The sequence below is a fragment of the Desmodus rotundus genome, chromosome X, assembly GCF_022682495.2.
Source record: "Desmodus rotundus isolate HL8 chromosome X, HLdesRot8A.1, whole genome shotgun sequence".
Classification (NCBI taxonomy): domain Eukaryota; kingdom Metazoa; phylum Chordata; class Mammalia; order Chiroptera; family Phyllostomidae; genus Desmodus; species Desmodus rotundus.
This window is the reverse complement of record NC_071400.1, coordinates 75984929-76010900: the sequence shown is the minus strand read 5'-3', so window position 1 is coordinate 76010900 and position 25972 is coordinate 75984929. Positions and strand designations below refer to the sequence as shown.

Genomic DNA, 25972 nt, shown 5'->3' with positions numbered 1-25972 from the left:
TACATAAAATATTTTTAAAAAGAAGTCATATTTAATAGTAAACCGCAGCATCAATATTATATTACAAGTCCATGGGAAAATAAAATTCACTTTGCAGTGGAGATTCTTAACCCAAGTCCCTGATCTTCTAGAAGGGGTATCCAACCTTTTGGCATCTCTGGGCCACATTGGAAGAAGAAGAGTTGTCTTGGGCCACACGTTAAATACATTGTGACATGAATGACAAAAATATATCTCATAATGTTTTAAGTAAATTTATGATTTTTGTGTTGGGCCACCTTCACAGCCATCCTGGGCTGCATGCAGCCCCCAGACACAGGTTGGACACCCTTGTTGGAGGATCAATGGAAGGGCTTTAGAGAGTCCATGTACCCCTTGTAATGGGACATGCCTTTTGGTACATGAATATACTTCCCTGTGAAAAAAGCTGCTAACTTTCAGGAGATTTTAATAAGGGTTGTGACCCAAAATAATATTTAGTGAAGAAGTATGTGGCATCTGCTTCATATTTGACTTTTTAATATGAGAGACAAATATATTTATTTTTTATTATTTTTTAAAATTTTTATTGTTATTCAATTACAGTTGTATGCCTTTTCTCTCCATCCCTCCACCCCACCCCAGCTGAACCCACCTCCCTCCCCCACCTCCACCCTTCCCCTTGATTTTGTCCATGTGTCCTTTATAGTAGTTCCTGTAATCCCCTCTCCTCACTGTCCCCTCCCCACTCCCCTCTGGCTATTGTTACATTGTTCTTAACTTCAATGTCTCTGGTTATATTTTGTTTGCTTTTTTCTTTTGTTGATTATGTTCCAGTTGAAGGTGAGATCATATGGTATTTTTCCCTCACCGTCTGGCTTATTTCACTTAGCATAATGCTCTCCAGTTCCATCCATGCTGTTGCAAAGGGTATACACTCCTTCTTTCTCTCTGCTGCATAGAATTCCATTCTGGATCAAAAAACTATGGTATATTTACACAATGAGACAAATATATTTAAAACAAGGATAAATGCTTATCCTTTTATTAGATCTTCTCGGCTTTTTCTAGGTATTGCTGTCCAACAGAACTTCATGCAATGATGGACATTCTCTATATCTGTGCTGTCCAATAGGGTAACCACTAGCCACATGTAGTAATTAAGCATATGAAATATGGCTAGTGAAACTTCAGAACTGAATACTTTTATTTTATTTAATTTTAATTAAATTAAATTTAAATACCATATGTGGCTAGTTAGCTACCATACTAGGCAGCATAGGTCTAGGTTTAAATTTAAAATATTCTATGAAGTCAATCATGTCTCTAAATTGCTCAGTGGTGAGAACCATGTCTAATTTGCTTTATATACCTAGCATATGATTCAGAATTTGTAGTCAATAAATGTTGGAAGAAAAGAAAAGAGGGAGTTCCGGCCAAGATGGAGGCATATGTAAATATGCTTCGGCTCTTTGCACAACCAAAAGAAGGAAACAACCAATTTAAAATAAAAAAACAACCCAAACTGCCAGAAAATCAAACTGTATGGAAGTCTAACAACCAAGGATTTAAAGAGGAAACATTCAACCAGATGGGTCGGAAGGACAGAGACAGGCAGCCGGGGCAGAGAGGAAACATGGCAACGCCATGGCTGGCGGACCAGGTGGCCCCATATTTGCATGCAGATAAACTGAGAGGAACAAATGGGGAGCAAGAGAGACCGCACAACCCCATGTTGCAGCATGGGGAAAATAACACCTCAGAACCCCTAGCTGTAAAAACCCATGATGCTTGTGGCAGCAGGAGAAACTGCCAGTCTCTTGAAAGTGAGCCAAGAGTCAAGCAAGCCGCATTGGTCCCTCTCTGACCCTTCCCCCACATACAGTGCCACAACGCAGCGACCTGGTATGGCAAATACCTAAGGCTCCATCCCTTACAATGTAACAGATGTGCGGAGACAAAGAAATATGGCCCAAATGAAAGAACAGATCAAAACTCCAGAAAAAGAAACTAAGCAATGAGGAGATAGCAAACCTATCAGATGCAGACTTCAAAACACTGGTAATGAGGATGCTCACAGAAATGATTTGAGTATGATTGCAAAATAAAGGAAGAAGTGAAGGCTATACAAAGTGAAATAAAAAAATATATACACAGGGAACCAATAGTGAAGGGAAGGAAACTGGGACTCAAATCAATGATTTGGAACAAAGGGAAAAATAAACATTTGACTGGAACAGAATGAAGAAAGAATTCAAAAAAAATGAGGAGAGGCTTAGGAACCTCTGGGACAACTTTAAACGTTCCAACATCTGAATCATAGGTGTGCGAGAAGGAGAAGAGGAAGAGCAAGAAATTGAAATCTTATTTGAAAAAATAATGAAAGAAAATTCCCCCAATCTGGTAAAGGAAATACACATACAAGTCCCGGAAGCCCAGAGAATCCCAAGCTAGTTGGACCCAAAGAGGAACACACCAAGACACATTATAATTAAATTGCCAAAGATTAAAGATAAGGAGAGAATCTAAAAAGCAGTAAGAGAAAAGGAGAAAGTTACTTACAAAGGAGTTCCTATAAGACTATCACCTGATTTCTCAAAAGAAACCTTGCAGGCAAGAAGGGGCTGGAAAGAGTATTCAAAGTCATGAAAAGCAAGGATCTACATCCAAGATTACCCTATCTAGTAAAGCTATCATTTAGAATGCAAGGCAGATAAAGTGCTTCCCAGATAAGGTCAAGTAAAAGGAGTTCATCATCACCAAACCCTTATTATATGAAATATGAAAGGGACTTATCTAAGAAAAAGAAGATCAAAACTATGAACAGTAAAATGAAAACAAACTCACAACTTTCAACAACTGAACTTTTAAAAAACAGAAAAAGAAAAACAAACTACGCAAACAACTAGAACAGGAACACAATGGCAGAAATGGAGATCACATAGAGGGTTATTACCAGGGAGAGGGAGGGGGAGAATGGGGGAAAAGTACAGGGAATAAGAAGCATAAATGTTAGGTACAAAATAGACAAGGATAGGTTAAGAATAGTATAGGATAGTATAGGAGATGGAGAAACCAAAAAACTTATATGTACAACCCTTGGACATGAACTAAGGGGGTGGGGAATGCTGGAGGGAATGGGGTACTATGGGGAGGGGGATAAAGAAGGAAAATAATAATAAAAAAAGAATCTGGTTAAGTTTCTATTTTTAAATTTTTATTAACTTTTACATAGAGAGGAAGGGAGAGAAAGAGAAACACTGATGTGAGAAACATCAATCAGTTGAATCCTAAACATGCCCCAACCAGGGACTGAACCTATAACCCAGGGGTGTGCCCCAACTGGGAGTTGAACCCACAACCTTTTGGTCTACGACAATCCAACTAAGCCACACCAGCCAGGGCTTAAGTTTGTTATGACACATAAATCATGTGTCCTTATGCTCACACATCTGAAATGGTTTTACCCTACTCAGATAGTTTCAGTATATAAATTTGAACTGTGACAATACTGGAGAGACTTGGATATTTAGAAAAAAGTATTTTGCACTATTGGAAGCCACAGGGCATTTATTTGTGGGAGCCAGATGATTTAGTCCTAGCAAATGGTTTGCCAAAGGGTTAACACCTCAGCTTCAGTAAAGTGAAAAGTACATTTGAATGGTTTCTGAACAAAGATCTAATCCAGGCACTGCCAGGAAGACACAATCTAAAGATGAAGCCAAGGATATGATTGTCAATCCTCTGTTAAATCAAGGTGGTGCTTTAGAGTACCTTCAGTCACACACAAGTTCCTTTAAAGAGATTAAGGATGTCTTACAGATCCTCTCTATTAAACAACAGAGAAAAGTTTATGTGTATGAGATTTGTGGGTATGGCTTTTGTCTAATGGATTGAAGTCCATGAACATTCATAGAAGGCCCACAAACTTTGTAATGAGTTATAATATGCAAAATATCACCAGCGCGACTAAGGGGGACAGAGACATTACAGAACAAGGAGAGACCTTTGAACTAGAATTCTACTGTCAGAAGCAGACTCACAGAACTGCTCAGCTGTTACTGCTTAGCTGTTAAATAGGTGTTACCTTTCATGAGAATTCTGTAGGATTTATGTTCCTGAAACTGTATGCTTGCTTGGGTTTTTTTTTTCTTCTCTTCCTTACATATAGGTTTTCCCTGAGAGCATTCCTTCAACAAGTCACAGGCTCTGCTTCTAAGGAACCAAGACAGCTACTGAATCTCCCTAAAACTCAAATACTCCAATAATCCATGCCTCATAGGGTTGCCATAAAAGATAAATGACATTTTGTATGTTTCAAAGTATTTTATTAAAATAATTACTACACTCCTTGGTTTTCCACCAGGAAAAGCCACATATTCAATCCTCTCTAGTAAAATAAACTGCTGTCAAGTCTAGTCTATGAATTCAGATGATCGGATGATAAAATTTGCTTTACAAAAAAGTGACTTTCAGGCTCAAGCTATTACCATAGTTTATCCTTTGAGGCAGGAAAACCCCTGTGGTTCCCTATATGCCTCAGGACGTAAAGATTTTTAAAAAATGGGAGCCTACAGAAAGTTATTTTATTGCTGTGAAGCATTACTCTTGAGTCTTTAGTAGTAATTTTTGTGGCTCTTGCTAACACATATGAGTGTTCAAACATTTGGTGGGACCTCAAGGAAGGGTGGAAAGAGGGTAGAGTGGTAACCTTTCTCTCTTCCATGGGCTTCATAGCTAGAAAGTTGTACTATATGGGGGGGGGATCATTGAAGAAGCCCAGGAGTGAGTCCCAAATGCCTGATTTGCATACATGACCTGCTCTGTTGTCTTGACAAAGTTTTCAGCCAGAGCAGAAATGTCCAGGAGCTGTGCATAAGTGTGCATGTTTGAAAGAGGGGAGCAGAGAAGACAATTTAGCATTTCAAGAGCATCAACTTCAACTCTGAGACACAGGCCCTGAGCAAGTATGCAGAAAGCCAGAAACCATAAATAAGGCACTCCTTCTTGGAAGCCTTACTACTCTAAATCAGTGGCAGACTAACAGATAAAAGCTTAAGGATAGGAAAGGGGGGGGGTGGTACACAGAGAAGATGCCATTTCAAGTGGAAAAAAGAGAATCCAGAACAATAGATCTAAACCTTTTGCTAATTGTGGGGGATAGATTGAAGGAAATGTTTATTACCAGTGTTGTTCTTCAGAGAGAATAATCATCAAAATGTTTAGATCAGACAAGTTTACAGTACATCTCAGACATTCACCTCATCATACCCCCCTCATTCCCCTTCACCCTCATGATCCCACGCCCCATACATGCACAAACAATCAACTAGAGTACTGTGTTTCAAACTTTTTACTTAATGCAATGGGTCATAAGTAGTATTTTTGTAGTAAAGTAGTATAGAATCAAAAATATCAGTTTGTTGCACATATTAAAGAGAAATGCTATGGGTCCCAGTCAAAAATTAGAAAAACAGTGATTTAGAATATTTTGAAAACCCATAAGTAATAGTCTTGTCTAGCTAATTATTTCTTTTCTCAAAACTATCTCAGAGAGGTCTCTGGGGGCGATGGTAGAAGCCTTTGTTTTGTTCAGAACATGGATGTTCTAGCCCATGAAATGTCAAGCAGGGACCGAGTTTCCCAAACCGTTCATGGCCATCCTCTCTGGAAGAAGGCAATTGAAAGAGCCTTTGGATTAAGTTCCAGCTTCTCCACTAACTATGTGGTATTGACTAGGGAAGCCACTTTCCTTTCCTGAGCTTCAGTTTGCTCATCTGTAAAAGGGAGTGAGAGTAGTGGGGAGAACAGTGCATGTTTTCATATCATGTTCCCTCAGAACATTCCCCCATCTTCAACCTCTAGTTGGAATCGTATTCATGCAAATCAATTTGCCTCCCCTCCTCGTCCAACTAGTAATAAACAATTAGCACGGCACATCACTCTAAACCTCACCAGCTTCTTTCATTTTCATTGCTGCTTTAAGTCCTCAGTGCAACCCCATCAGGTAGGTAACAGCCAGGGACTAGAATGTAAAGCCGGGGAGGACAGTGACTCTTTGATGCCTTGGTCATGACTGTACTCTCAGGTCAGAGAATGAAGTGAATTATTAGTTACAAGAGAAACAAGGATTGAACTGTTCTGACCATAAATCCTACGCAATTTCACAGCTACTTGTTTGTTTTCATGCCTTTGTGCAACCAACGTGAAAAGCCCTTCCTTTCCTCCTAGTCTCATTTCTGTTTTAAAAGCTATTTCCAAGCCTAGCTCCTCTAGATTAGCTTTTCTAATCTTGAAATTCTGTTCTCATTGAAATGCTCTTTTCACATATTTGAATTAGCACTCATCTTATACTGCTTTGGATTTTCAGAAGTCATTTCAGGTGTGTATTATGTTCTGTATTCCCAACTAGACATCAAACTCCTCAGGGACAATGGTTGGGTTTTGTTTCCACTTACTGCCCCAGTGAAACTAATGAGGTGCTCCTCCACTGGGCATCTCTCAAAAGGGTTCTTCCCCTCAAAACTTGAGTTTACACGTTACTGATCTGTTGGAGCAGTTCCGCCAGTGTCAAAATGAGACACCCATCTCCCTTAGTGAAAGTTGTACTTACAGAAACAGATACTGTATTTAAGATTCAAAAAAGCTGCCCAAATAAAGATGCCACTGGTACATGGTTCATGGCAGTAAACCAGTGGTATAATTTACAAAATTCTGGCCCATTATGGCAAAACTAGAGAATAACAGGATTTAGGAAAGAGAGATACTAAGAAAATAAAATTGCAGCAGTGTATACTGAGAATGGTAGAAGCAAGCCTTTAATTGTACAGCTGTAGAATGATATTTTAATACAGTAAGTTAAATGGCAGAGAGAGAGAGAGAAGAGACTGTAAGAAAAGACACTTCCAAAATACAGCCCTTACATGAACATCATGAGACTGTTAGTGGCAAGCTGCAGCCTATTCAGTTGAAACTTGAGGCTTCATCCTTCTGGAACATTCTCTGATTCCCTGACAGAGGATAGAACATCAGCACCCAAGGATGAAAACTTAAAACTTCAACTGAAGCTTTTCATGCAGGATTTATTTGGCCAGCTTTGCCTGTGATAGGATGCAAAATGGTTTTGCTTCTCTCTTTGATTTTGAAAGCATCCATTTTCCATTCAGCGCCCTTGAAGTGACAGTCACCCACTGGCTACTGTCTGTTATTATTATCTTCACTGGAAGAATCAAGTTCTGGATAAAGAAGAATATGGAACTGAATTTATGGCAATTATGATTTTGAAAATGATAATCTGCAGGCCTTGTGCAATACCTGTTGTGAGAGGCTAAAGCCCAATACACGATGCCTGGTGCTACTGTTTTCTAGGTTTGATGGATATCTACTGCGTTCTTCTAAGTGAAACAGGACCCCTTCTTTTGGATAATATTTCCTGTGTCACGCATGTGGTTCTAGTGGAGGTGGCTTTATCATACCCCCTGGCCATAGGGATGATCACAAGGACCAAGATGAGACAATCAGATCCTTTACAGCATTTTTCTCTGGTGGTAAAATAAGAAAGATGTGAGCCCTATAGTTAAAAATGACAAAGGTTAAGTCTCACAGAGAATACTAATTCAAGAGAATGAAATCATCAGAGAAAAGCAGAGACAAAACAGAGAAAAAGGGAGAGAAAGAGAGATCCCACCATATTTGAGCCCTTGGGCATACCAGCATACCTCTGCCTTTACATAAAACAAAATCTCCCTTTAGCCAAAGCTACTGCAAGATGGGTTTCTGTCCTTTGCGATCAAGAGTTCTGACAAGTGGTAGGCTATCAGTTAACATTTGAATGAAATGAATTACCAAAACATATGGCATGATGACATCTGGTTTGGGTTTAGAAATCAGTCTTGGCATATCATCTCCAATTCCTTATTTCAAAACAATACTGTAGTTTAGACTTAAAACACATTAGTGTGCTCCAACAAATTTAGTGGGACTAGCTTTATTTTTAATAAAATATATTAGATCAGAATAGGGGGAAAAGTAAATACTTATAGCACGCTGTACATAGTAAAGGTTTATGATACTTTTATTTTGGTAAAATATGTATATTTTATAAATACATATTTCATTGATTCCAAGAAGCACTTTTTTTTACATTTCAATTTCTTTGAATTTGCAGTGATCTTTACAATCAATAGAATGAAGTAATTTAATTGCCATCACTTTTTCTTTTAGAGTAATACCTAAAATAACAGTGCCCCTGACAACCGGCGGAGTCTTAGATTTGATGACACACTTGTGTGTGTGCACATATGTGTGTGCTCTGGATTGTGATGTAAAATGTACAGAGCAATCTTTGCTATACATACAGATTAAGGCATTTATCCACTCTCATATTTACATGTTCACTGGGAAGCTTCAGTGGCAAAACAAGCAAATGGGGTAATATAGTTGATCAATGGGTTTCAACTTTTATTCAACAATATCACATGCAGGCCCCTGCCCAAAGAGAGGTCTGGGTTGTTTTGTAACCCTGCTAGGCACTGATGACAGGGAATCCTAAGTGCCTCTAACCTACCGATGGCAGTGTCCCAAAAGTTATTTGTAATGCAAACTTGGCTTTCCTTTGGAAACCAGATTATAAATGATAATCACATCCCCTGAAGAGTCTACAAAAGCTGTTTTAAGTCATGCTGTAGTGGAACTCTAACTATGCCTGGAGGTAACTCAATAACCACTAAAAGAGGAGGATGTTTACCCCTCTGTAGTTCCTGCTACGTCCAGTATCTACTGCTCCCCACCCCTATCCTGGAACAAAGCATTCAGGTTCATTCTATTTAAAGTACAATCATCCTGCTAGTTGGCAGTCTTGATCTGCAGACCTAGAGTCTAACAAAGAGGCTTATCTGGATTTGGATATTTATATGTGTTCTGGTTTCTCTTACCAAGAGGCCTCTAGTCCAAGAACTCAGAGCTCAGAAACTCCAGATGCAAGACATTACCATTTTAATGTCTTGGCTGCTCTCAAGGATGCTGCAACTTGTCAATATAGGAGCCTGTAGGCATGTTGGCCCCTTCCCAGCCCATTACTGGAGAAGGGCCTGCAGTGACAACTTCCTTTTGTCTTTCCTCCAGCACCTCAAGTCATCAGTAAGCCCCAGGGTCAAGGTAAGACTGTTTGCAGGGAGGGGGCTGGAGGAGCTGGTAAAGTCCCCATTCTCTGAAACCCTGGGATAAGGCCAATTCTCAGAAACCATGGGCAACTGAAGAAGAAAGTTTACACCTTTAAGGGAACTTTGCCAAAGCCGTGTCTTTCTGAGCAATTTTCCAGCACCCTACTGAGTAGATACAAACCCAGGATGAGAAGGAAGCAGCCAAATAAAAGGTAAATTAAGTGAAGTCACAGGGATTCCTCCAACCTTTCACCACACAGGAGCAGCTCTGTGCAGCAGCACCTTATTCAGCTTCATTGGCCTCAGTAGACACAAGTGAGTCCCAAGGCAGGTGTTTGTGGCTTGTAAAGGGAAAGAAGGATCTACTATTCAGTGAACAGACACTATCCCAGGCATTGCCTATCCCAGGCTGGCTGATTTACATAGAGTATTTCATTTAATCAATGTATTCACATGACCCCTATCCAAAAGTAAGGAAAAATGTAAACGCGATACTTTGCATCCCTTACAAAAGTTGTCAGTAATTGTTCTGTTGGTATTGGTCTTTGAAAGTTTTTATAAATGTATGGTAGTCATGTCATACTCAAATTCTACACAGCAAAATCAAATAGGGTGTGGGATCTTTCTCACCATAAAAGATGCACCTGGGAAGTAAGACATGGGCATTAAAGCATGAATGCTGATATCTCCTAGAACTATCAATCTTCAATGAAATACTGAGCAAGAAATTGCAAATGAAAATTTAAGGCAGGCAGTAAATGGGAAAAATCCTAAGCAGGCTTTTCATCTCCTCCCTTGGTAAGTATGTACAAAAATTGGTGAAAAATCTTGAACAAGTGATGGGGTTGCCTTCTCCACTGAGAATTTTCTAGTTTGTGAATCTGAAGGAGGGTAGTTGGAGGGGGTATGAGTATACTTCTACTCATCAAATTAAACAATTGCTCTGGTCCAATCCAATGAAATACATTAAAAAGCAATGATAGGTTGGAAAGGGAATCAATTTTAAATTCAAGCAATTAGGGCTTTATTTCGGGCAGTATGGGAGACATTTTAGCCTAACCATGCTCACACAAAAATCAACTAAAACTTTTGGAGGATTTTTTTAAAATTTTGAAATCCACTTTGAGTTTGCAACTAAGTGTGGACTATTCAGAGGCCAAAACTTCTGTAAAATGAGAACTTGGTCAGGAGATATCAAGGTTCACCTTTCATTCTGAGGACAACTGCCCAAACTGAGCTTTGATATCCATGGACTCGTTGAAGACTCAAGTACAGATGACAAACTCCAGTGACCATTCAAGAGTGGCAGTTTCAGAGGAGAGCTCCCACCTTTCTTCAACCCCACATAGAGCTGTTCCACCAAAGAGCTTCACATTCAGTATAAACAGTGAACTAGAAATAAATCCATCCCATGTGCCAGGACGGGAAAGAAAAAAATTTGTCTTGTTCCTTAGCACAAAGTGGAAGATGAAAAAACCCTTCTATGAGAATTCATAACCACATTATTATTGCTATTATATTATCACTAAAATCTCATTAATACAATAATAATAATCAAAACCATAGTGATAACAGTTTCACACCCAACCAGTCTGCCAAAAATGTAGAAGTCTAACAAGATCAAGTGTTGACAAGGATGTTTAGCAGTGGAGACACACATTGGTGGAAAAAGGTTAAACTGGTACAATGTCTTTAGTAAATAATTTCACATTATTGGCAATGGCAATGGAAAAGTTATACATGAACTGTGATCCAGAAATTCCAATCCTAGGTATTTATTCTAGAGAAATTCCTGCACATTGTTCGGGGGAAATGGACAAGAATCTTCCCAACAGCACTGTTTGTAATAACATAAACCTAGCAACAATCCAAATGCACATCAAGAGTAGCATGAAGAAACTATGGCATATTTACACAATGGGATTCTATATAGTATTGTGAATAAACAAACTATAACCACCTGCAAAAACATCAACAAATCTCAAGAATCTAATGTTGAGTGAGAAAAGTAAGTTGCAGAAGAAAATGGTCAGTATGAGTGCATTTATACAAAAATCACACGCATGCAAAAGTAAATAATGTACTGGTAGACATGTAAACATATTCAGAAATACAACAAATAAAGTCAGAGGCATAATAAACCAAAAGTGAGGATATTTCTTACCTCTGGGGAAATAGAAGGGATGGAATCCAGCAGGTGCATAGCGAGGACTTCAATGTAATGCATATATATATTTGGCAATGTTCTTTTTATTAAACTGGGTGGTAAGAACAAAGGTATTTGCTGTTTTTTAAATTACTTTATCCATATTATATAAATATTCTTTTGTTTAACTCAATGTTTAATTAATTTTTTTTCAACCAGAGCAATTACATTTCATGCAAAAAGTTTGTTAAGTTGGTTTCTCATTTGTTTGCAATTATAAGAATTTGTTTATCCTAGAATTTCTTAAGAATGACTGTTTGGGCCTCTACTAAAAGGCATGCTTTGCCAATAAAATTTGAGAGTTTTAGATCTGGAAATGCTCTCAGGAGATAATATGATGCAGACACTTGTTTCAAAGACTGAGAGTGTCCCAATGAAAACTTGAAGTCTGGAGACAAAGCCATCCCAGCCTACTCTCAAGCAGCTCTTAATATTTTACCTCTGGGATGCCTCAATTTCTTCTTCCTTAAAGTCCACCTAAAATTTTTTTTGCTTTCATGTGTATGCATATATATTACTGGTTGCCACTACCAATGTTCAGGAGAAACTTTCTGTGTGGGTCAGATAAACTTGGGAAAGGGTTGATGAGGATCTATCAAGCTGGACAGAGAAAGCTACTTGGGGCTCAGGCAACAAAACTGGGTCAAATGGAAGCAAGGCCTATTCCATGAAGTCATCCAAGCAGACACTAGAACTTCCCATCTCTGTGATGGAAAGTTGGGGTTCTGCATTTAGACTGCCCAGGGGAGAAAATCCACGAAGTGCTGATCACTATGGCATAATGAGAAGCAATATGAAGTCTGGGGAAGAACTAAAAGAGAAAGGCTTACAAATTAAATCCATAAAATATATTTTCCCAAACAGATTAGAAAAACTTAAAAAGATCAGTAATAGATCAGTAAATGATCAGAAAGAGACAGTTTTATATACTGCTTATAGGTGTGCAGTTGGGAAGACTCTGCAAAGCAAACTGGCAATATGCATGAAAATCCTTAGAAATACATGTGCATCTTGAGCCAGCCACTACCAGAATTCATCCTAAGGAAACAATGAGAGAAGTGTGCATAAACAAGGATGTTTGTTGTAATGGTGTTTATACTAACTAAAAGTTGAAAATACTCTAATGTCCATCAAGAGGGGACTAGCTAAATAAATTATGATATAGCTATTATCAGTGATGATACAAATAGGAATGAAATGATAATGATATGCAGACTAAAGCAGGGAGGTGCTAATGACTATAAGTTTGAAATGCATTTAAAAAAATAGATGTATCTATGGATGGATAGAGGGATGGACAGAGGGAATGAAGCCTGTATAAATATTAATTGTAGGATCCAGTTGGTACATATGATTGCTTAGTATAAAAATGCTTTCACCTTGTCAGTGCATTTGAAATTTTTGCCAACATCTTGCTGGCCAAAATATTAATTAGATAGCAAATATGTCCACCACAAATTTAAACTTAAAATTACAAAAAGCAGATCACCCAAAATTAGATGGAAAATAACAGTGTTTTCATTATGTGAATGTTTATATAGACTAGAGCGTAGAAAGATAAACAGCAATATTAAAAGTCATTATCTTTGGATGGTAGGTTATTTTCCTTTTTCATTTCAGATTTTTTCAATGGCCTGGTGTTATTTTCCCAATAATTTAATAAAGTTATTTTGAAAAAAATAGAGACAACAACTAGAGTATCAAGAATGAAAAGCAGAAAAGGGGTGATTTTGGCAGTGGGGTAGAGAGCTTAAGCTCAAAGCCCAGGCAGGTTGTGCTGCTTGCTGCTGCTGCTGCGTACACAGGCTTTTAGGACCCCAGCCCTAAATGCAGTCATGCCTTCTTTGAAATCTGACAACTTCTGAGATCGCCTGCTACTCCCATAGCCATGTGGCAGACCTGCTGACTGAGTTAGTGACACGACTGGAGCAACATCTTGTTCATCCTGTCATGTTACAAACTGCCCAGGTCCCATATAGTTTAATATAAATGAGGAGTTTCAAAGTGACAAGAAGATAAAGATGAATTTTATACTACTTGAGAAGCTGTGCAAGTGTTTAAACAGACTAAAACTAGATTGCCTCAACTTCTTTGTGTTTCTGTCACCTTCATGAGATAAACTATCATCAGATGAGAAAAAGCCACACATTAGGAAGAGGGGCTTGAAACAAGAGCAGTGAGCTCTCAGCTGACCGCTTTATCTGAGTTCGAATTTCCAGATCCAGAGAAACTAGCTCTCAGAGTCTGCAAGAATATAGTGGGCAGACTGCAGAATTATAGCTCATAATCACTGAAAAGCTACAGGAAACCAAAGAAGTGTCAAAGACTAAGGATGGGCAAGTTTTACATGGGTAAAAATATGGAGTATAGATCTTGGACATGAGAAACTTCAGTTCTATCCTAAGCTTTATTGTAGAACATATTTAAACAGAAAAAGAAGAATAATTTTTTTTAAATAGTGATAATTTGGGATCAGCATTGGTTTAAAAAGAACAACTGGGGCAAATTAACCTCATTTCCTTGGTTTAGTCAAAAGAATGCATCCTCTGACACAGCTTGTTGGCATAAAGGCCTATATACCTTCATCTGCTATTCCTGTGACTGGGTGATAATACCTTAAGAGTTTGTAAATATCCTAAAGAAATATTGATTTATATATGCTGTTTCCAAAAGCGGTGACTTTTTAACTTTTTTTTTTTTTATCACAACACACAGTAAGAAAAAAATCAAATCTTTTCACTCAATACACACATACATTTACATGACTGAGAAATAAGTTTCACAAAACAGGACTTAGGGTGTGATGCCCTCTCATATTTTCTATTCTATTCCATTTTAGTTTTGAAAAAGTCCTGGTCATGACCTACTAAATGGATTTCACAACCGATTCATGGGTAACACTCTCTCAGGAGATGTGCTGTGGAGTGTGTGTAGTCTTAGGAGTAAAAGAAGAACTAAGAAATTTGCAGAAGATACAAACCTGGAGAGAACAGATCTTAGTTTTGTTCCTTCCAAAGCAGACCCTGAGATGAGGGCTTGGGTACAGGTAAGTCATTTGGGAGGTGATCCCAGGAAGTACAGTGAGAAAGTAAGGGAAGTAAGAAGGGGAAAACAGAAAAGTCCATAAAGCTGGGCTAACAAGCAGACTACTTCTGGGGGCAACCAGGACTCCTTCCCACTGGAGAACCTCTGGGGAACATGGAAGCCCAGGTATTTATCCAATGATTCCTACCCCTCTTTAGCTGAGGGCCCCAGGGGTATTATGTCTTACTGATCAGAACTTCCTGCTGAGCAAGCTCCCACAGCACTGGAGAAACCCTGCAGGCAAAACCTCTGAGACACAGGAACATCTGAGGTGAAAAGCTGTCAGCATGAGTGGAAACTATACACCTCAATGCAGGGGAATGTGCAGGTGGCTGGGGGAAGATGGGGCAGGGCAGCTATAGGGGTGGCTACAAATGGGCAGGAATCATAGATGGAATCATCAGGGGCAGTGGCTGGCTAGAAAACTACAAGGAGAAATTTAACAGAGATTATAAACGTGATTTTTTTTTTAAGATTTACTTTATTTTATTTTATTTTTAGGCAGAGGGGAAGGGAGGGAGAAACGGAGAGAAACAATGTGTGGTTGCCTCTCATGCACCCCCTACTGGGGACCTGGCCCACAACCCAGGCACGTGTCCTGACTGGGAATCAAACTAGTGACCTTTTGGTTCACAGGCTTGCGCTCAATCCACTGAGCAACACCAGCCAGGGCTATAAACGTGAATGAATTCTTGTATTTCTCTTCCTACACGAAGCTGTACAAACCCAGTATGAATGAACCTGCCTTAGCAGACTTGCGATAGTGTGGTCAGGCAGTTGCCCACATTGTGAGCTGGCAGGTGAAGCACCTTCTAAAGATGGAAAGCAAGGGTGACAAGCAGGAAGACAGAGGCTAAACCACAGAAGGCTAGTATCCTGAACCAACCAGACTGTGAGAACCACCAGGCTATTCAGGCCAATTCTTGGGGCCACACTTTGAGAATGACACAGACATGCTGAGAGATGCTAGAAAGTCAAAACAAAAGGTGACCAATGTGGGCTAGCTTCAATAACAAGTAAATAAGTAAACAAATAACTAAAAAGTTCATTGAATGGTAAGGAAACTTCAGATTCATACTCTGAAGAAAATTAGACTTCAGGGATATAGAATCCCTATGCTCTGATTTCTCATGGATGAGAAACTTGCTGTGTATACCATGATTCAAGTGAAAAATATGGACAATGTCTGGAAGTTATCCAGAGACTGGCTTCAGTCCAATGTGAGGAATGATTTTCTAAGACTCTGAGACCATCTTGAGACACCATCAAAGCTCCCCAAGCCTGGAAGTGTTCCCACAAGGCTAATGGATGCTGGCAGGGGAAGCTAGATGAGGGGCTTTCTGCACTGAGGAGTAAGGTGGAATTTTAAGGCCCTTTGCAAGGTTAAGGTTCTGTGAAATTATAATACCAAATAATGTCTCACACACAGACCCAAGATTAACTTTTTTTCAGTGACATAAAAGGTTGCAGAGGAGGAAGGGATGGAAAAAGACGCAAAATAAGACAGAGAGATAAAAAGGCAGAGTGATGAACACCTACAGAAGGTAATTTCATCAGCCCAGGGGGTTGAAGGAAGGATCTATGGTGTTCAATTCACTACTGGTTACAAACTTGGGCTCTTGCATCTTCCCTTTTGCAAAAGAAAGGTGGGAAAAGGGGAGAAGAAGAAGCCTTAAAGAATAATCATTTCATATGTCTCGGATTCAATGTAAAAAGAGAGAAAAACAAAAGGTTTTGGTGCTGACATTTAGAAAGTAAGCTATACACACACACATATTGTTGGAGACTTAGAGGACAGACATGCAGGAAAACTATAAATCCAGATATGCCCCGGCTTGTTAGAAGCACGCACAGTAAATATTAAGCAAGCAAGTAACCTGGGGTGGGGGCCAAGATCACGGCATGATTATCACTATGATTTTTAGCTGTGGCAAATTCCTCTTTTTAAGTAGGATTCTGCAGCACTAATGGTACAAAGATTATCCAGGCGCCAGGAAGTAAAAGTACCCTGGAGATCAGGATGAAAGGACTTTAAGAGGAAAATGAATTTTTAAGACGGATGAGAGAGGTGACTTGTTGCATAATGAAGGGCATTAGTAGAATATTAAGTTCTGAAGCCCCAGTAAAAAATCAGGGATCATGCCATATGCCAATTGCCTCTTCTTCTGCACTTTTCCCAGTTGGCTCACCACCTGAATCATCCCTCTTCTGTATACTTTCTATAAATATTTCATTTAAAGAAAAGTGCACAGTTCAATGAATTGTCACAAACTGAACACACTCATGTAACAGCACTCAAATCAAGAAATAGAACATGACAAGAATTGTGCCACTATCCTGACTTCTAATGCCATCACAAGTAGATTTTCTTTCATATACTTAAAAGATGTGGAAACAGTCCTGGCTTGTGTGGCTCAGTGGAATGAGCACCTTCCTGCAAACTGAAAGGTCCCTGGTTCAATTCCAGGTAAAGGCACATGCCTGGGGTGTGGGCCAGATCCCTGGTTGGGGGAGTACAAGAGGCAACTGATTGATGTCTATCACACATGGATGTTTCTCTCCCTCCCTTCCCCTCTCTAAAAATAAATAAATTAAATACCTTTTTAAAAGATGTGGAAAGAAAGGAGTAAGCAGATTAAAAACTCAGTGTGTTTAGTTGTGAGTAGATTAAAAATGCAGTGTGGTATCTTCAGAGGTGAGGTTCTGTGAACAACACAGAACCTTTCTAGAAGAGTAGGAGTAGAAAGATGGAGAGGATGCTAGTAAGCCTCATCCAGCTCTGCCACCACAAAGCTGTGTGACTGTGGCCAACCACACCATCTCTCAGAGCCGTCATTTCTTCCTGTCTAAATGTGGAGTTGGTGCATTCTACTGGAGATTTTTAAATGAAGACACAGACAGTGTATCAGAGGGAAAGACTTGATTTCCTGAGTGTGAGCAGAAGGATACAGATAAGGAGGAAGATGGAACTGATAAATGACAGACTGGCTGACAAAAGGAGCTGTATCAGATACCAGGACTGGTTGCTCTAGTTGAAAAGAACATGGTTCCACTTTAGACTTCAGTCTAGATTGTATTTCTGCAGTGTTTTTATGAGCTAATGATGAATTACATGTCAACACTGTTGGTTTACAAGAGAAGACTTCAAAAGAGCCTATTAAATGGGGGTATTTGGCTTTGTTGATGTTTTAAACAGATTTTGGATGTTAACACAAATGTTTTCTGAGCCACAGCTATCACTAGATTTAAGCTTCAGTCAATTTCAGAAGTCTATTCAAAATAAGGATGTGTGGCTGGTTTATCTGTGATTAGAAATAGCTTGGGTGGAGTAGGAAGCTAGTCCAATCACCTGAGCTAGGGCCACCTACTATATATGACCTAGTCCATGGGTCTGCTGCAGAAAGCTGTCATCTGACCACAGTGGAAAAGAAGACACACAGTTCCTCACAGCTCACCCTTTTATAGACAAGTAGAAATAATTTCACTAATGCTTTGAAGCTGTTTAATGTTTGATGATGCCAATATAAGTGCCCAAACAAAAGCAATTAATTGAAACCTTTACCAAAAGCCTCACCTGCGTGAAAGATCATGTTTTACTGAATCTCCCCCAATTCCACAATTTTCATTTCTCAGGCTCCAGATAGGATTGTTCATTCACTATTCAGATGAACTAGCTAATAAAGCAAAAGAAGGACATAAAGCATTCGATGCATAATCATTCTGCATGGTTACAGTCCTTTAATTATTAACATAGATTTATTGGCATCATATAATGAAAAAGGCCTTGGATTAAACTGGGTTTACTAAAGAAACAGAAGTAACTCATGTGGGGAACGGTTCCAAGCGTGGGAAATGTGGCTCAGCCCCCACTCAGAAAAGCCAGTGGGGAGCGAGGTTGGTAGGCAGGACCCACGTCCATGGATAGGTTCTCCAGTGGGCAATCAGGCCTGCATTGTATCTTCACTGCTATGAGACTCGCTCTTGCTAAAACTCCCTCACCCTGAGGCACCAAATGTTTACTGAGTATCTTTATCTTCCTAAAATCTGAGCTAGACCTTCCAGGTATGGAACACAGTCCTTTCGACCATTTCTCCTTTTACATCGCAAATATCCTCCTTTGATGTATTCAGTGGCATCCTCTCCTTTGTCTGCAAAAGATAACCACCCAAAACAAACCTTTGCATAGTAAAGGAGGACCATCTTTGATGTAAGGGGCCTAGAAAAACAAAAAGAGCCTGTCAAGGCAGGGACGGGGAGCTCTCCTCTTGAGTGCCTTTTCCTCCATAGGATTTCTGTAGTCTGTGTGTATGTGTGTATTGCCGCCACAACAGCAGATCCTTCGGGCCGGGATCTGCGTCATCTGGCGCATCCGAGTCAAACTCATACCTGTATCAGATACAGGTACATTATCCTTTTGAACTTTCAGTGTGAGGTCATAAAATCAGTATTTCCGACTTTTTAAATGGAAAAATTATTAAACAGAATATTAAATCTAAATATTAAATGAAAAATTGTGATTCTTTTCTCATCCTAGTAGACATATCTTTGAAAAACATAAAGTGTTTTCCAATGATGAGCATTCCAATCATTTCCCTAAATTGTAATATTTATAAGTCTCATGCAAAAGAACTTTTACTGTCTGAAACAAAGTCAAGTTAAAAGTCATTCATCAAGGTCTAACAATATACTTGGTACCACAGTCAAGAAAATATGGGAAAGAAAGAAAAGAAGAAACAAGAGAGAGAACGACAGAAAGGAGGGAGGAAGGAAATCACGTATTTGACCACCATAAAAAGATCAAGTAACATTAAAAAAAAAACAGGTCACAAGATTCCAGTTTTGGATAAGATGGAGTAAACACACTCTACCTTGTCTTTGCTACTGAATGCAACTCAAAGACCTGAACAGAGTATACTGACAGCCATTCTAAGACTGTGAAAAGTAAACATTAGCAGGCAGATTGAAAAAGACAGAATTTGAATTGGTAACTTTTACATGGGATGAACTCAAGTCAGCCCAAATACAAAAGTAGACACTGGATGCAGAGTTCCACAAGCAGCTCTCTATCTGTGGCTCAGAAAGTGAGAAAGAGGACTCCTAAAGCTCAGAGAGAGTGAGGAAAATCCTCCAGTTTTCTTTGATCTCCTTTTGTTTGCTTTCTTTTCTGCAGTCCCCAGGTTATCTTGTGGTAGCAAAGGACAGGAGTGATAGCAGTGACAGCTATAGCATTAGCTGGGCATTAGCATAGAGCATTAACAGGGTCCTGCTGGCATCTAAAACTCTGGGCAAGGGGAACCTTTCTGATTGGAGAAGCTGTGGTCTTGAGACAGTGAGGAGGAGCATCCACGGCTTTTTGTCCCCTATATTCCCCTTGCTTGGTTAATTTTTTTCTCAATTTTTTTCTATGTTGTTCAGGAACAACAACATATGATCTTGTGGGACAAGATCATAAAGTCTAACATCCAAGGCATTAGAGTTCAAGAAGGAGAGGAGAAAGAGTGCAGTGAGATACAGCTAAAGTGGCACTTAGAGGGAAATTTATAGCATTGAACAATTATATTAGAAAAGAGGAAAGAACTCAAAACAATAATCTAAGCTTCCACCCTAACAAAATAAGGAACAACAAAATGAAGCCAAAGCAAGAAGGAAGCTAGAAGCCTTATTTTTACAACCATAATAATTATTGCTGTTATTGATTTTGATAGATACATGTTGATTTAAGATTATAAGCCTTTCTGTAAAGTTGACTAAAATAGAAAGCAACTTATGTATGTTAAAAAAATTTAAAATTCAACCTTATGTATTTGAGAAACCTTCTCTTGTCACTTATTTAAAAAAAATTACTGTGAAAAATCACTCTTATCTCTGGTAAATAAGTATAGAAATATTAAATGAAAAATAAACCAACAACAAGGCGGGTGGAAACAGGGGAGGGAGGTGGGGAGGGCTGGGGTTGTTGGGAGGGGTGGGGGGAAAAGGCAGAAAACTGTACTTGAACAACAATAAAAAAAATGTTAAAAAAAAGAAAAATAAACCAAACTTATTTGCCCCCACAAAAAAGAAAAAACAAACTATGAGACAACACAATAGAGAACACAATGGAGAAAATCAAACAACAAGCTGGTTCTTTGAAAATATTCATATAATTGATACAACTCTAACAGGACTGACAAAGAAAAACAAAGAGAAGAAACAAATTGCCAGGATGAGAAGGAATAAAGCAGGGCATATCACTTCATATACTATATGTACAACTCTACACATAATTTAGAGAAGTTAGACAAAGCGGACCAATTCCTTAAAAATCACAAACTACCAAAGCTCACCCAGGATGAAATCAATAACCTGAATAGCTCCACAAATATTAAATAAATTAAATTTGTTCTTCAAATCTCCAGGCCCAGATTATTTTACTGGTGAATTCTTCCAAATATTTAGAGATAACACCAACTCTACAGAATCTCTTCTAGAAAGTACAGATAGAGACTACATGTCCCAGTTCATTTTATAAGGCTAACATTACTCTGATGCCAAAACCACACAAAGAGATTACAAGAAAATAAAACTACAGGACAATATCTGTCATAAACATAGATATAAAAGTACCCAATGATATATTACCAGATAAAACCCCAAAATACATAAAAAGAATAACATACCAACATCAAGTGATATATATCCTGGAAATGTAAGGCTGGCCTACTACTGAAAAATCAGTCAATAAAAAAAATCAGAGGCACAGAATCATGGACTAGACTGACAGCTATAAGAGGGAGAGGGGAGGTGGGGACTGTTTGAAAGAGGGTGAAGGGATTAGTCAAAGAACATATATGAAGGAGCCATGGACGTGGGCAATGGTGTGGGGATTGAATATGGGAATGGGGGGAGGGCTGGGCAGAGGGGAGCAAAGGGGGAAAATTGGGACAACTGTAATGGCATAAACAATAATTAAAAAGTCAATGTAATATATTACATTAACAGACTCAAGGAGAACATTCAGATAATCTTATCAATTGGTACCAAAAAAGCATTTGACAGAATTTAACATCCTTTCATGATAAAAACTCACAGTATACTAGGAAGAGAGAGAATATCCTCAACCTGATGAAGAGGATCTATAAAGAGCCTATAAGTAACATTATATTTCATGGTGAAAGATTGAATGCTTCTCCCCTATGGTTGAGAATAATGCAAAGACACCCACTCTCCCCACTCTTTTTCAACATTATACTAGTAGGCCTAGCCAGTGCAATAAGATAAGAAAGAAAAAAAGGCATGTAGATTGGAAAGGAAGGAGTAGAGCTATCCCTATTCATAAATGGCATGACTATCCTAAAGAATCTACAAAATAACTCCTGAGGTTATTAGCAAGGTTGCAAGATACAAAGTCAGAACACAAAAATCACTTGTGTTTCTATATGCTAGTGAAGAACCATTAGAAAGCGATTTTTTAAAATTACCATTTCCAATAGCTGCAGAAAATGATATAGTTAAGTATAAATCTAACAAAACATGTACCAGATCTGTATACTGAAAACTCCAAAATGCTAATCAAACAAATAAAAAAATGATTCCCCAAAATGGAGAGATATACTGCATTTGTGGATTGGAAGATTCAAAATAGTAAAGATGTCAATTCTCCCCAAATAGATCAACATATTTATCATAATTCCAGTCAGGATCCCAGCAGGCATTTTTGGTAGATGCAGACAAGCTTATTCTAAAATTTATATCAAACTTATATCCAAAACAATTTTGGAAAAGAATAAAGAAGTTGGAGGAAATATTACCCAATTTTAAGACTATATACAAAACTATAGTAATCAAAATAATGGGGTATTGATGAAGACATAGGCACATAGATCCATAGATCAGAATAAAGAACACAGAAACAGACCCCCAATTAATTTTTGAAAAAGGTGCAAAAGTAATTCAGTGGAGTTTATTATATGTCAAGTATACCTTAATAAAGCTGTTAAAAAAAAAAAAACCCTGTGTGTTCCTCTCTCAGTATTTTTTTTTAACTTCAGGAATTTTGGGAATGCTAAATGCATGAAGAGGGGCCTTCGGGATTCACAGAAATGGAAAATTATTTGGGACACTGCAGCTGTTCATTGAAGCTTCTTTTCCCAACTTTAGAAGGTGGATGAAGAATGTTCTGTTACTTACTCCTTACTGCTCATATAATCAGAGTCCTTAGATTCTGGATTAAAAATAATCTATGAGAATATAACATATACATTTCAGAATATAAAATAATACATTAATTACAAATGAATTCAAAGAAAAAAATCAAGGTCAAAGTAAATCTCTTTGGTATTGACAGTACCAAGAGACACTAAAGCCCTTTGTTATGGGGCAAGAAATGATGCAAGTTCCTTGAAATGAAAGGACATTGGACACTTGCGGGCAGAAGAAGTAGGCAGTGAGAGGTTTCTTTATGAAGCCCTAAAAACCATGCTGGCTTGGAAAAGTATAGTAGGAGACACCCACGTCCACTTGAGCTTACAGTAAATGACCTGCCTCAAATTGCTAGTGGCCAGTGGTTACCTAACAGTCATGGCCGGCAATTTGTGGGTGTCTGTCACATAAAGTCCAGTGAGAGAGGCAGAGAAAATGGCTAGTCAGCCCTCTACAAGGAACAGAAATGCATGCAAGTTGTTTTTTTTTGGGGGGGGAGTTATAACCATACCTTATATTTGCACAGTACATTACAAATCACTAACCTAGGAGAGCAGGTGGCATTGTTCACATTTGGCAGATAAAGTAGAAGTTAAGCTGGCTAAGTACATCCAGCTAGTAGATGGATAATGGTGTTTACCACCTTTTTGTATAACCTTCTTTAATAAAATGTCTGTTAAAATGTTTTGCCCACTCTTTAAATTGGGTTACTTGCTTTCTTATTATTAAGTTTAGAGAGCTCTATTAGATAGTTGTATATACTGGATAAAAGTCCTTTATCATATATGCATTTGCAAATATTTTCTTCAGTCTGTGTTTATCCTCTTAACTGTATCTTTTGAAGAAATGGAAGCTTTAAATGTGGATGAAGTACAGTATTTCTTTTACCTTTTATAGATCATGCTTTTGGTGTCATATGTGAGAAAGCCTTGTCTAACTCAAGCTCACAAATATTTCCTCCCATATTATCAAGAAGTTTTATAGTTATAGTTTTATATTTATGTCTATGATATATTTTGAGTTACTTTTTCTTTAATAAAGTCTTTGCCTTTGATGAAAATGAGAAAGAGAAGTATGGGGGAGTGAGGGGTTGGGGTGTTCCTAATACCAGTAAGCACTGGGAAATAAACCTGGGATATTCCCAGGAGTAGAGATTTACTCCATTCTATGGACTTGCGATGAATCTGGGTGCACCACATTCTGTAGCTAAATAGACTAATACACTTGGACAGGTAACCTGGGGTCCAGCATTTAATCAGAATGCACCCATCAAATATCCTATGAAATTAAACTCATATTTCCAATATGCTCTTTCATGCCAGCCCTATAGTTAATTGCTTGCAACCCTGACCAAAACCAATTACTGCCACTCTGCATATGCATACCATTTTCTCCACCTAAAGAGGTGGAATCTATCCACTACCACCACCACCCCAAATCTAGGCCTGCTTTGCAATTTGCTTTAACAAATAGAATGTGATGGAGTGATGCTATGACAGTTTTGTGCCTGGACTTTAAGTGTCCTGGCAGCTTTGGCTGTCATTCTGAGGGAAGCCATCTGCATGTAAACAAGTCCATTTATTCTGCTAGAGAAAAGGACACCATGGAGAGAGAGAGAAGATCTGAGAATGGGAAGCTGTAAAGAGGTAGCAAGAAAGGCCCAGACATCCCAGCCATTCCAGTCATCCCAGATGAACTGCCAGACATGTTAGTGGAGCCATCTTGAACCTGTTTGCCCCATATGAGCTGCCCCAGCCAACACCATGTTGAGCAGAGATGAGCCACCCCCACTGAGCCCTGCCCAAACTGCAGAATCATGAACAAATAAATGGTGGTTGCTGTTTTAAGCCAGTGAGTTTTAGAATGTTTTTTTACACAGCAATAGATAACTAAAATACTCCCCAGGCTTCCATTGTAGAAGTCAGCCTTCTAGTTCACTCCCTAACCTGGATAGGTCTATTTAGCAGGAATCAATTCAGCAGTAGAAAGAACTCTGAATCAGAAACCAAAATCGTAGGTGAAGTTCCAGCTTAGCCATTGTTTGTATGAGTTCCCCCAAATGCACAATTAAGACAAGGTGCAAGTAGTTATTTGGGAGGAGATACCTGGAAGCATGGTGATGGATGGGGGAAGGAGACAGGGAAGGGAGGAAAGGCAGTAAGTGTACTGCTTACTGGGCAACTTCTGTGGGCAGGTGGGGCTCCATCCTGCCTCCACTCTCTTCGTTACTTGCATCCCAACACCACCCCTATATAAGTTGTTTCCCCATTTAAGCTATTCTTAGATGTCAGTTTTAACTTTATTTCAGCCAGAAAAAGATAATGGTGGCAAGGTGGGGGAGGGCTGGCAAGAGGATGATCCTTGTTAGACATGAGCTCTAAGACACCCATCCTTCTACAGCTGTTTCACCTGAGAGAATGTTCTTCCTCTATTCAAACCTTCCGCAAAAGACCTGAAAGGAAACTTCAGGTAGAGCCGTTGGCATCTAGAGTCCCCAGGCACTCAGCCTTTAACTAGCAAAGACGATTAGGATGGCATGTGGCTTGTGGAAATTTTAATTGTGGCCATATTTTACACAGCTAACAGAAACAAAGTTAAAAGGATAACTTTAAATGAAGGTATTACTCTCATCCAAGGGAAACATAATATATTTCCAATTTAGTCTCCCTCTATTGTTTAATATTATGAAGGGCCAACATGTGTTCCTGCCCATCGCCTAAAGCTGGAAGAGGGAAGAAATGAGAAACATATAGGCACCTAGATCTGAGGAGGTCATGTCAAAGCAGGGGCTCTCAACAAATGCCAACTCCTGCTCCCACCAAGGGGCAATCCCAAAGCCCTGGAGTCTGTTTGAATTCAACAGACAGACAAAAAATAGGTCTAGCCTTTAAAGGAAAACCAGAGAGTGGAACCAAAGCATTGGCATATGGTCCTCTGAACGCTTAACTGTCCTCCACAGAGGCCAACTGAGACACAGTCAAAAATCTAAGAAATGGGGACGGCTATAGCAATGCCTTCAGCAGAAGGTTCCATATTGAGGCACTGACTGAGGCCACATGGCTTCAGAGAGCTCTAGAGCATGATAGGGAGATGGTGAGCTGGAGAAGAGCTCATTCCTGCATGACATTCATATCTGGGGGCAATCAGACTGCATTTGTTTTCTGGACCATGAGGTGATTCTGCTTCTTTTCAATTATGTTCAGAAAGCAAAAACAAATCAAGAACTCACCCATCCACATCAGCTCTTGAGGTCTTAAGGCCTCAACAAAGACAGAGCAAATATTTTGGCAAGGAAACTCAGGGGTTCCTCTCACCTCGCCTGCAAGGCTCAACACTGCCGGCATTTTCAAATGAACTGACA

General features: G+C 39.0%; 1 protein-coding gene across 2 annotated transcripts in view; it reads right to left on the bottom strand.

Moving 5' to 3' along the window:
* Positions 1–25972, bottom strand: part of SRPX (sushi repeat containing protein X-linked) — an 85116-nt gene that overhangs the window by 47671 nt on the left and 11473 nt on the right. The window lies entirely within an intron of this gene.